The sequence below is a fragment of the Ceratotherium simum genome, chromosome 39, assembly GCF_057802395.1.
Source record: "Ceratotherium simum simum isolate JZ-2026a chromosome 39, ASM5780239v1, whole genome shotgun sequence".
Classification (NCBI taxonomy): Eukaryota; Metazoa; Chordata; class Mammalia; order Perissodactyla; family Rhinocerotidae; genus Ceratotherium; species Ceratotherium simum.
In genome coordinates, this window is record NC_141938.1 from 16,606,024 (window position 1) to 16,618,568 (window position 12,545).

Genomic DNA, 12,545 nt, shown 5'->3' on the forward strand with positions numbered 1-12,545 from the left:
GTTACTGTTAGGGCCATCTCTAGGGCTAGGGTTGGGGTTAGGCCTAGGGCTAGGGCAGAGTTAGGGTAAGGTTTAGATTTGGGGATAGTGCTAGAGTTAGGGTTAGGTTTAGTTTTAGTGGTAGGGTTAGGGTTAGAGGTAAGTTTAGGTTGGGGTAGGGTTAGGGCAATGGCTATGGCAAGGTTTAGGGTTAGGGATAGAGTTATGGTTAGTGTTAGGGGTCGAACTAGGGTTAGGGTTATGGCTCCGACTAAGATTAGGGTTAGGGTAGGGCTGAGTTAGAGTTAGGGTTAATGTCAGGCTTAGGGGAATGTGTAGGGTTGGGGTTAGGGGTGGTTTAGGGTTAGGTTTAAGGGTAGTTTTAGGGTTAGGGTTAGGGATAGGGCTAGTGTTAGGGTTACAGTTAGAGCCAGGGCTATGGACAGGGCTAGGGTTAGCGTTAGTGCTAGGGCCAGGTCTATATTTATGGTTAGGTTTAGCGTTAGGGCTTTAGATAGGGTTAGTGTTAGGGTTAGAGTTAGGGCTAAGGCTAGGGCTAAGTTTAGGGTCAGATCTAGGGCTGGGATTTGTGTTGGTTTAGGAGCTAGGGTTGAGGGTTAGGGTCAGGTGTAGGTAGGGGTTGGCTTAGGGCTAGGGTGAGGGGTTGGGTTATGGTTAGGTTTAGAGTTAGGGCTAGAGCTAGGGGATAAAGTTAGGGCTAGTGTTAGGGTTAGTGTTAGGTCTAGCGCTAACGTTAGGGTAGGGCTAGGGCTAGGATTAAGGTACAGTTAGGGTTATGGTTATGGTTAGGGTAGGGTAAGTGTTTGGTTTAGGGGTAGGTGTAGGGTAGGGTCACGGTTCTGGTTAGGTTTAGGGTTAAGGGTAGGGTTAGTGTTAGAGGTATGGGGATGAGTTGTTTTAGTGTTATGGTTAGGTTTAGGGTTAGCATTAGTGCTTGTGCTAGGGTTAGAGTAGTGTTAATGTTAGGGTTAAGGGTAGGGCCAGGGCTAGGGTTAGGGATAGGTCTAGGGTTAGGGATAGGTCTAGGGTTAGGGCTAGGGCTATGGTTAATTTCAGGTGTAGGGCTGGAGTTGAGTGTTAGGTCTAGGGCAGTGGTTAGCGTTAAGATTACAGTTGGGGTCAGTGCTATGGCTAGGGCTAGTACTAGGGTTAGGGTTACAGCTAGGGATATGGTTAGTGTTAGTGATAGTGCTAGGGTTAGGGTTAGAGCTAGGTCTAGGATTAGTATTAGGGTTAGGGTTGAGGTTGGGTTAGGGTTGCGTTAGGGTGAGAGGGCTCGGGGTAGCATTAGAGTAAGGGTTAGTGCCATGGTGAGGGTAAGGACTATGGTTAGTGCTAGGTTTAGTGTTAGAGTTAGGGCTAGGGTTAGTGCTAGGTCATGGTTAGGGCTACGACTGGTGTTGGTTTTATGTTTAGGGCTATGACTAGGATTAAGTTTAGGGTTATGGATGGATTAGGGTTACCATTAGGAGTAGGAGTAGGGGTAGTGCTGGGTTAGAGTTAGGGTTAGGTTTAGGGATAGGCGTGGGGGTAGGGGTAGGGTTAGGGTCGGTTTGGATTAGGGTTAGATTTAGAGTTAGTTGTAGGTGTAGGGGCAGGGCTAGGATTAGTGTTAGGGTAAGGTTTAGGGTTAGGGTTAGGTTTGGGACAGGGTTAATGTTAGTTTTATGGTTAGCGGTAGGGTTAGAGTTGGGATTAGGCTTGCATTAGGGTTAGGTTTAACCTTAGGGATAGGGAGTAGCGTTTGGGTTAGGATTAGGGAGGAGTAGGTGTAGGGGTAGGGTTAGGCTTAGGGTTAGGGCTTGTCTTAGTGCTAGGACTGGGGTTAGGGTTAGAGTTAGGGTTGGGTTAGGGTTAGGTTTAGCAGAGAGGTGCGTGTAGGGATAGTGTTAGGGTTAGGGTTAGACTTAGGGGTAGGGGTAGGCTAAGATTCTGGGTTATGGTTACGGTTAGGCATAAGGTTAAGGTTAGGAGTAGGGCTAGGTTTAGTGTTAGGATTATGCTTATGATTAGTGTTAGTGTTAGCTCTAGGGGTTGGGTTACAGTTAGGCTTAAGGTTAGGGTTCGGGTTGGGTTAGCGTTAGGGTCCTGGTTACGGTAAGTGTGAGGGTCTGGGTAATGGCTGTGTTAGGGATAGGGGTAGGGTTAAGGTTAGGGGTAGTGATACAGTTAGCTTTGGGAATCGCGTTAGGGTTAGGATTAGGGTTAGAGTTAGGGCCAGGGCTAGAGTTAGGGCTAGGTTTAGGGCTTGGGCTAGGGTTAGGTTCAGTTCTACTGCTAGGGTTAGTGTTAGGTCTAGGACTAGGCATAGGGCTGCGTTTAGGGTTAGGGTTCGAGGTTGGGCTAAGTGTTAGGCCCAGTTTTAGGGTTAGGGTTACAGTTAGGGTTAGGTCTAGAGCTGGTGCTCGTGTTAGGATTATGGCTAGGATTAGGGTTAGTGTTAAGGTTAGGGATAGGGTTAGGGGTCGGATGAGGACAAGGATTAGGGTTAGAGTTGGGGCTGAGGTTAGGGCTAGGGTTAGTGTAAGGATTGGGTTAAGGTTAGGGTTATGGTTAGAGGTAGATTTAGGGTTGGGGTTAGGGCTTGGTTAGGGTTAGGGTTAGGGCTAGGGTTAGGTTTAGGGTTAGGTTTACGGCTATGGTTAGGGTTAGGGCTAGGCATATGGTTGGGGTTAGGCTTAGCGGTAGGGTTAGGGCTATGTTTAGGGTTACGTATAGGGGTACGGTTAGAGTTAGTGTAAGTGTTAATGTTAGAGGTAGGGGTAGGTTTGGGGTTGGGTTAGGGTTAGGTTTTGGGTTAAGGTGGGGGGTAGGGTTAGGAGCTAGGCTTATGTCTAGGGTTAGGGTTAGGAGTTAGGACTAGGGCTAGGATTGGGTTTAGGGCTATAGTTAGGGTTAATGTTATTGTTAGTGCTAAGGTAGGGATAGTGCTAGTCTTAGAGTTAGTGTTAGGGCCAGGGCTATGGAAAGGGCTAGCGTTATCCTTAGGGCTAGGCCTAGGTCTATAGTTAAGGTTAGGGTTAGGGTTAGGGTTAGGGCTAGAGCCAGGGTTAGGGTTAGGGATATGGTTATGGCTAGGGCTTAGATTAGGGTCAGGTTTATGGCTAAGATTTGTATTAGGGTTAGGGCTTGGGTGGAGTGTTATGGTTAGGTTTAGGCTTAGGGCTAGGGCTAGGGCTAGGCTTAGGGTTAGTGCTAGCATTAGTGTTAGTGTTATATGTAGGGCTAGCGTTTTGGTTTGGGCTAGTATTAGGCTTAGCAGTAGGGTTAGGGCTAGGGCTGGTGTTAGGGTTAGGGTTACCGTTATGGTTAGGGTTTGGGTTTGGCTTAGGGTTAGTGTTAGACCTAGGGCTTGGGTTTTTGTTAGGACTCGGTCTAGGATTAGGATGCAGCTTAGGGTTAGGGTTAGGGTTGAGTTAGAGTAAGGGTTAGTGTTAGGGTTAGGTTTAGGGCTATGATTATGTTCTGGGGTAGGTGTAGGGGTTGGTTTAGGGCTAGGGTTAGCGTAGGGCTAGGGTTAGGAGTTAGGTTTAGGGCTAGGGTTAGGGCTAGAGCTAGAGCTAGGGTTAGGGTTAGGGCTAGTATTAGGTCTAGGGCTGAGTGTTAGGTTAAGGCTAGGTCTAGAATTAGGTAGGGTTAGGGTTAGGGTTAGGCTAAGTGTTTGGGTCAAGGGTAGGGTTTGGGTAAGGGCACGGATAAGGTTAGGTTTATGGTTATTAAAATTAAAATTAAAATTAAAATTAAATTTATAATTAAATTTATAATTAAAATTAAAATTAAAATTAAGAAATTAGAATTTATAATTAGAATTTATAATTAGAATTTATAATTAGAATTTATAATTAAAATTAAAAATTAAAATTTAAAATTAAAATTAAAATTAAAATTAAAATTAAAATTAAAATTAAAATTAAAATTAAAATTAAAATTAAAATTTAAAATTAAAATTTAAAATTAAAATTAAAATTAAAATTAAAATTAAAATTAAAATTAAAATTAAAATTAAAATTAAAATTAAAATTAAAATTAAAATTAAAATTAAAATTAAAATTAAAATTAAAATTAAAATTAAAATTAAAATTAAAATTAAAATTAAAATTAAAATTAAAATTAAAATTAAAATTAAAATTAAAATTAAAATTAAAATTAAAATTAAGAATTAAAATTAAAATTAAAATTTAAAATTAAAATTAAAATTAAAATTAAAATTAAAATTAAAATTAAAATTAAAATTAAAATTAAAATTAAAATTAAAATTAAAATTAAAATTAAAATTAAAATTAAGAATTAAAATTAAAATTAAAATTAAAATTAAAATTAAGAATTAAAATTAAAATTAAAATTAAAATTAAAATTAAAATTAAAATTAAAATTAAAATTAAAATTAAAATTAAATATTAAAATTAAAATTAAAATTAAAATTAAAATTAAAATTAAAATTTAAAATTAAAATTAAAATTAAAATTAAATTAAAAATTAAAATTAAAATTAAAATTAAAATTAAAATTAAAATTAAAATTAAAATTAAAATTAAAATTAAAATTAAAATTAAAATTAAAATTAAAATTAAAATTAAAATTAAAACTAAAAATTAAATTTAAAATTAATTAAAAATTTAAAAATTAAAGTAAAAATTAAATTAAAATTCAATTCAATTAGAATAAAAAATTAAAATTAAAATTCTTATTTAAATTCAATTAAATATTAAAAAATTAAAATTTAGAATTAAAAGTGCAATAAAATTAAAATTAAAAATTATGGTTAAAATTAGGGTTGGAGAGGTGAGGTTAGGGGTTTAGGGTTAGGGTTTAGGGTTTAGGTTAGGGGTTGGGGTCAGGGTTAGGGTTTGGGGTGTGGGTTGGAGTTGGGGTTAGGGGTTAGGATTTGTGTTGGGATTCAGGCTTGGGCTTGGGTTCAGGCTAGGAGCTGGAGTCTAGGGCTAGGGCCACAGCCTGGGGTTAAGGATTAGAGATTAGAGACCAGGAGCTAGGGCTAAGGCTAGGGGTTGGGATTAGGGTGTAGGGTTTAGGATTTAGGTTAGGGTTAGGGTTAGGGGGTTAGGGTGAGGGTTAGGGGTTGAGTGTTAGCTTTAGGGTTTGGGATTTGGGGTTAGAGGTTAGGAGCTAGGGCTAGGGGTTAGGGTTAGGTGTAGGGGTTAGGGGTTTAGGTTTAGGGTTAGGGGTTAGGCTTAGGCTTAGGGATTAGGGTTACAGTTCTGGCTGGGAGCTAAGGTTAGGGTTAAGAGTTAGGAGCTAGGAGCTGGGAGCTAGGGCTAGGGGGTTAGGGCTTGGGGTCTGGCTTTGGGTTAGGGCTAGCGCTATGGCCAGGGTTGGGTTAGGGTTAAGGTTCAGGCTTCAGGGGTTCGGGTCCAGGAGTTCGGGTTCAGGGGTTCAGGATAGGGTTATTGAAAAAGGTAGGGATAGAGATTAGGGTTAGGGGTTAGGGTTATAGTGAGGGCTTAGGGTTTAGGGTGAGGGTGAGGGTGAGAGCTAGGGCTAGGGCTAGGGTTAGCATTAGGACTTGGGTTAGTTTTAGGGCTAAGGCTAGAGTCTAGGGTTAGGGTTAGGAGACTAGGGGCTAGGGTTAAGCCTAGGGTAGGATTAGGGCTAGGGTTAGGGTTAGGGTTAGGCCTAGGATTAGGGTTAGGAGTTAGTGCTAGGGAGAGGTTCAGGGTTCGGGTCTGAGTTTGGGTCAGCGTTAGCGTTAGGGTTACCGTTAGGGTTAGGTTTAGGGTTAGGATTAGGCAGGCGGCTAGGGTTAGATTTAGGAGTGCGGCTTAGGGTTATGGTTAGGGCTAGCTTTAGGATTAATGTTTTTTTTTTTTTAAAGATTTTATTTATTCATTTTTCCCCCCAAAGCCCCAGTAGATAGCTGTATGTCATAGGTTCACATCCTTCTAGTTGCTGCACGTGGGACTCGGCCTCGCGTTGGGCGGAGAAGTGGTGCCTTGGGGCTTGCCGGGATCGAACCGGGCGCCAGCATCAGAAGCGCGCACTTAACCGCCAAGCCACGGGCCGGCCCTAGGATTAATGTTTGATGATAGCGCTAGGGCTACAGCTTGGTTTTATGGATAGGATGTGGGTTAGGGTGAAGATTAATCCTCCGTTTAGGGTTAGGGATCTGAGTAGTGGTAGATGTTGGCTTAGGGCTACAGTTAGGGTTAGTGTTGGTGTTAGGGCTGGGGCGAGTTAACATTAGAATTAGGGCTAGGGTTAGAGGCTAGGAGCTGAGGTTAGGGGTAGGTCTGGGTCTATCGTTATGGTTAGGAGCTATGGCTAGGATTAGGGGTTAGGTTTAGGGTTATGATTGAGTGTTAGACTTAGGCACAGGGTACTGTTAGGGTTAGTGTTAAAGTTAGGGGTAGGGGTTGGGGTAGAGGAGAGGTATGTTTAGGGTCATGGTTAGGGTTAGGGTTAGCATTAGTGTTGTGGCTGTGGTTAGGGATAAGGTTAGTGTTAGGGTTAGGGTTAGGGCCAGGACTAAGGTTAGGGCTAGGGTTGAGCTTAGATCAAGGGATAGGTCTGAGGTTAGGGTATGGTCAGGGCTAGGGTAAGGGTCAGGTCTGGGGCTGCGTTAGGGTTAGGAGTGAGGGTTAGGGTTAAGGCTCGGTTTAGGGTTGAGAGCTTAGGTTTAGGAGCTAGGTTTATGTCTATGGTTAGAGTTAGGGTTAGGACTAGGGCTTGGGTTGGGGTTAGGGCTGGGGCTATGATTAGGCCAGGGTTAGCATTAGGTTTAAGGTTAGTGTTGGGTTAGGGTTAGGGTCACGTCTATGGCTAGGGTAGAGGTGAGGCCTAGGGCTAGGGTTAGGAGTTAGGTTTATGGTTAGGGTTCACGGTTATGGTTAGTGGTAGGTCTCAGATTAGGCTCAGGTCTTGGTCTAGGTTTGTGTTAGCCTAGGGCTTTGGTTGGGATTTAGGGTCAGGGTTCGGTTTAGGGTTAGTGCTAGAGCTAGGGTTAGGTTTACATTTAGGGGTCGGGTTAGGGTTGGGTTAGGGTTAGGCCTAGGGTTAGAGTTAGGGTTAGGGCTAAGGTTAGGGCCAGGTTTAGGGTTAGGTTTAGGGCTAAGGCTGAGCTTAGGAGTCACGTCTGGCGCTGGGTTTGGGTTAGGGTTAGGGCTATGGTTAGGGATAGGGTTTGGGATTGACCTTGGGTTAGTGATAGGGTTAAGTTTAGATTTACGGCTAAGGCCAGTGGTAGGAGTTAGGAGGTTAGCGCTAGAGCTAGGATTAGTTAGGGTTAGAGTTAGGGTTAGGTTTGGGGTTGAGTTAGGGTTATAGTTAGGTTTAGAGGTAGGGGTAGGGTTAGGGTTAGGGTTAAGTTTGGGTTACTGTTAGGAGTAGGGGTAGGAGTTGGGTTAGGGTTATGGTTAGTGGTAGGTGTAGGGTTAGGATTAGCTTTGGGTTAGTGTTAGGGCTAGGGTTCAGTCTGGGTCTATGGTTAGGAGTTAAGGTTATGGTTGTGTTAGGTTTAGAGTTAGTGCTAGGGTTCACGGGTAGGAGCTAGCGTTAGGGTTAACATTAGGGCAAGTGTTAGGGTTAGGAGCTAGGGTTATGCCTGGCCTAGGATTAGCGTTAGGATTAGGCTTATGGTTCGGGTTAGGTTTATAGCTACAGTTAGTGTTAGGGCTAGAGTTAGTGCTACAGTCAGGGTTACAGCTAGGGCTGGGGCTCGGTTTAGGGTTAGGACTAGGGTTAGGATTAGGGTAGGGTTAGGGTTAGTTTTGGGCTAGGGTTAGGGCTAGAGCTAGAACTAGGGCTATTGTTAGGGTTCTGACTAGGGTTAGGGGATAGCCTTGGGGCTGGGGCTATGCTTAGGATTAAGACTGGGGTTAGGATTAGTGTTATGGTTGTGGTCAGGAATTGTTTAGGTTTCCTGTTAAGGTTAGGGGGTAGGGGTAGGGTTAGGGTTAGCATTGGAGTTAGGGTTAGGGGTAGTGGTAGGGGTAGGCATTTGGTTAGTGTTAGGGTTAGAGGAGCAGTAGGTTTAGGGGGTAGAGTGAGGGTTGCGTTAGGATTAGAGTTACAGTGGCGTTAGGGCTAGGGGTAGTGTGAGAGTTAGCATTATGGCTAGAGTTAGGGTTAGAGACTACGGTTATGCTGAGGGCTAGGGTTGAGCCTAGGATTAGGGAGTAGGGTTAAAAGTAGGGCTAGGGTTAGGGTTATGGTTAGCGTTATGGGTAGGGACAGTTTTAGGGCTACAGCTAGGGTTAGTGGTAGGTTAGGGTTGGGGTTAGGGTTAGGGTTTTGGTTGTGTAGAGGTTGAGGGTTAGGGTCAGAGTTAGGGTCGGGTTTAGGGCTAGTGTCATGGTTGGGAGAAGGATTAGGACTAGGGTTAGGGTTAGGGTTTGGACATGGGCTAGTGTTGGGGTTAGGGCTAAGGCTAGGGATTAGGTCAGGTTAACGTTAGCATTAGTGTTAGTGTTGGGTTATGGTTAGAGTTACTGTTAGGAGCCATCTCTAGGGCTAGGGTTGGGGTTAGGCCTAGGGCTGGGAGCAGAGATTAGGGTAAGGTTTAGATTTGGGGATAGTGCTAGAGAGTTAGGGTTAGGTTTAGTTTTAGTGGTAGGGTTAGGGTTAGAGAGTAAGTTTAGGTTGGGGGTAGGAGTTAGGGCAATGGCTATGGCAAGGTTTAGGGTTAGTGATAGAGTTATGGTTAGTGTTAGGGGTCGAACTAGGGTTAGGGTTATGGCTCCGACTAAGATTAGGGTTAGGGTAGGGCTGAGTTAGAGTTAGGGTTAATGTCAGGCTTAGGGGAATGTGTAGGGTTGGGGTTAGGGGTGGTCTAGGGTTAGGTTTAAGGGTAGTTTTAGGGTTAGGGTTAGGGATAGGGCTAGTGTTAGGGTTACAGTTAGAGCCAGGGCTATGGACAGGAGCTAGGGTTAGCGTTAGTGCTAGGGCCAGGTCTATATTTATGGTTAGGTTTAGCGTTAGGGCTTTAGATAGGGTTAGTGTTAGGGTTAGAGTTAGGGCTAAGGCTAGGGCTAAGTTTAGGGTCAGATCTAGGGCTGGGATTTGTGTTGGTTTAGGGCTAGGGTTGAGGGTTAGGGTCAGGTGTAGGTAGGGGTTGGCTTAGGGCTAGGGTTAGGGTTTGGGTTATGGTTAGGTTTAGAGTTAGGGCTAGAGCTAGGGGGATAAAGTTAGGGCTAGTGTTAGGGTTAGTGTTAGGTCTAGCGCTAGCGTTAGGGTAGGACAAGACTGGGAGCTAGGATTAAGGTACAGTTAGGGTTATGGTTATGGTTAGGGTAGGGTAAGTGTTTGGTTTAGGGGGTAGGTGTAGGGTAGGGTCACGGTTCTGGTTGGGTTTAGGGTTAAGGGTAGGGTTAGTGTTAGAGGTATGGGGATGAGTTGTTTTTAGTGTTATGGTTAGGTTTAGGGTTAGCATTGGTGCTTGTGCTAGGGTTAGAGTAGTGTTAATGTTAGGGTTAAGGTTAGGGCCAGGGCTAGGGTTAGGGATAGGTCTAGGGTTAGGGATAGGTCTAGGGTTAGGGCTGGGGCTATGGTTAATTTCAGGTGTGAGGCTGGGTTAGTGTTAGGTCTAGGGCAGTGGTTGGCGTTAAGATTACAGTTGGGGTCAGTGCTATGGCTGGGAGCTAGTACTAGGGTTAGGGTTACAGCTAGGGATATGGTTAGTGTTAGTGATAGTGCTAGGGTTAGGGTTAGAGCTAGGTCTAGGATTAGTATTAGGGTTAGGGTTGAGGTTGGGTTAGGGTTGCGTTAGGGTGAGAGGGCTCAGGGGTAGCATTAGAGTAAGGGTTAGTGCCATGGTGAGGGTAAGGACTATGGTTGGTGCTAGGTTTAGTGTTAGAGTTAGGGCTAGGGTTAGTGCTAGGTCATGGTTAGGGACTCTACGACTGGTGTTGGTTTTTATGTTTAGGGCTACTGACTAGGATTAAGTTTAGGGTTATGGATGGATTAGGGTTACCATTAGGAGTAGGAGTAGGGAGGTAGTGCTGGAGTTAGAGTTAGGGTTAGAGTTTAGGGATAGGCGTGGGGGTAGGGGGTAGGGTTAGGGGTCGGTTTGGATTAGGGTTAGATTTAGAGTTAGTTGTAGGTGTAGGGGCAGGGCTAGGATTGAGTGTTAGGGTAAGGTTTAGGGTTAGGGGTTGGAGTTTGGGACAGGGTTAATGTTAGTTTATGGTTAGCGGTAGGGTTAGAGAGTTGGGATTAGGCTTGCATTAGGGTTAGGTTTAACCTTAGGGATAGGGGTAGCAGCGTTTGGGTTAGGATTAGGGGAGGAGTAGGTGTAGAGGGTAGGGTTGGAGGCTTAGGGTTGGGGCTTGTCTTAGTGCTAGGACTGGGGTTAGGGTTAGAGTTAGGGTTGGGTTAGGGTTAGGTTTAGCAGAGAGGTGCGATGTAGGGGATAGTGTTAGGGTTAGGGTTAGACTTAGGGGTAGAGGTAGGCTAAGATTCTGGGTTATGGTTGCAGTTAGGCATAAGGTTAAGGTTAGGAGTAGGGCTGGGTTTAGTGTTAGGATTATGCTTATGATTAGTGTTAGTGTTAGCTCTAGGGGTTGGAGTTACAGTTAGGCTTAAGGTTAGGGTTAGGGTTGGGTTAGCGTTAGGGTCCTGGTTACGGTAAGTGTGCGTGTCTGGGTAATGGCTGTGTTAGGGATAGGGGTAGGGTTAAGGTTAGGGGTAGTGATACAGTTAGCTTTGGGAATCGCGTTAGGGTTAGGATTAGAGGTTAGAGTTAGGGCCAGGAGCTAGAAGTTAGGGCTAGGTTTAGGGCTTGGGCTGGGGTTAGGTTCAGTTCTACTGCTAGGGTTAGTGTTAGGTCTAGGACTGGGCATGGGGCTGCGTTTAGGGTTAGGGTTGAGGTTGGGCTAAGTGTTAGGCCCAGTTTTAGGGTTAGGGTTACAGTTAGGGTTAGGTCTAGAGCTGGTGCTCGTGTTAGGATTATGGCTAAGATTAGGGTTAGTGTTAAGGTTAGGGATAGGGTTAGGGAGTCGGATGAGGACAAGGATTAGGGTTAGAGTTGGGGCTGAGGTTAGGAGCTAGAGGTTAGTGTAAGGATTGGGTTAAGGTTAGGGTTATGGTTAGAAAGTGGAATTTAGGGTTGGGGTTAGGGCTTGGTTTAGGGTTAGGGTTAGGAGCTAGGGTTAGGTTTAGAGGTTAGGTTTACGGCTATGGTTAGGGTTAGGAGCTAGGCATATGGTTGGGGTTAGGCTTAGCGGTAGGGTTAGGGCTATGTTTGGGGTTCACGTATGGGGAGTGCGGTTAGAGTTAGTGTAAGTGTTAATGTTAGAGGTAGGGAGTAGGTTTGGGGTTGGGTTAGGGTTAGGTTTTGGGTTAAGGTTGGGGTTAGGGTTAGGAGCTAGGCTTATGTCTAGGGTTAGGGTTAGGAGTTAGGACTAGGGCTAGAGATTGGGTTTAGGGCTATAGTTAGGGTTAATGTTATTGTTAGTGCTAAGGTAGGGATAGTGCTAGTCTTAGAGTTGAGTGTTAGGAGCCAGGGCTATGGAAAGGGCTAGCGTTATCCTTAGGGCTAGGCCTAGGTCTATAGTTAAGGTTAGGGTTAGGGTTAGGGTTAGGGCTAGAGCCAGGGTTAGGGTTAGGGATATGGTTATGGCTAGGGGCTTAGATTGGGGTCAGGTTTATGGCTAAGATTTGTATTAGGGTTAGGGCTTGGGTGGAGTGTTATGGTTAGGTTTAGGCTTAGGGCTAGGGGCTGGGGCTAGGCTTGGGGTTAGTGCTAGCATTAGTGTTAGTGTTATATGTAGGGCTAAGCGTTTTGGTTTGGGCTGGTATTGGAAGCTTGCAGTAGGGTTAGGGCTAGGGCTGGTGTTAGGGTTAGGGTTACCGTTATGGTTAGGGTTTGGGTTTGGCTTGGGGTTAGTGTTAGACCTAGGGCTTGGGTTTTTGTTAGGACTCGGTCTAGGATTAGGATGCTTAGGGTTGGGGTTAGGGGTTGAGGTTAGAGTAAGGGTTAGTGTTAGGGAGGTTAGGATTTGGGAGCTATGATTATGTTCTGGGGTAGGTGTGGGGGTTGGTTTAGGGCTAGGGTTAGCGTAGGGCTAGGGTTAGGGTTAGGTTTGGGAGCTGGGGTTGGGGCTGAAACTGAGGCTAGGGTTAGGGTTAGAGGGCTGGTATTGGGTCTGGGGGCTGAGTGTTAGGTTAAGGCTAGGTCTAAAGTAGGGTAGGAGTTAGGGTTAGGGTTAGGCTAAGTGTTTGGGTCAAGGGTAGGGTTTGGGTAGAGACACGGATAAGGAGTTAGGTTTATGGTTAGGGTTAGGGTTAAAATTAAAATTAAAATTCTAATTTATAATTAGAATTTATAATTAAGAATTAAAATTAAAAATTAAGAAATTAGAATTTATCGTTAAATTTATAATTAAAATTTATAATTAGAATTTATAATTAAAGATTAAGAAATTAAAATTTAAAATTAAAATTAAAATTAAAATTAAAATTAAGAATTAAAATTAAAATTAAAATTAAAATTAAAATTAAGAATTTAAAATTAAAATTAAGAATTAAAATTAAAATTAAAATTAAAATTAAAATTAAGAATTAAAATTAAAATTAAAATTAATTAGAATTAAAATT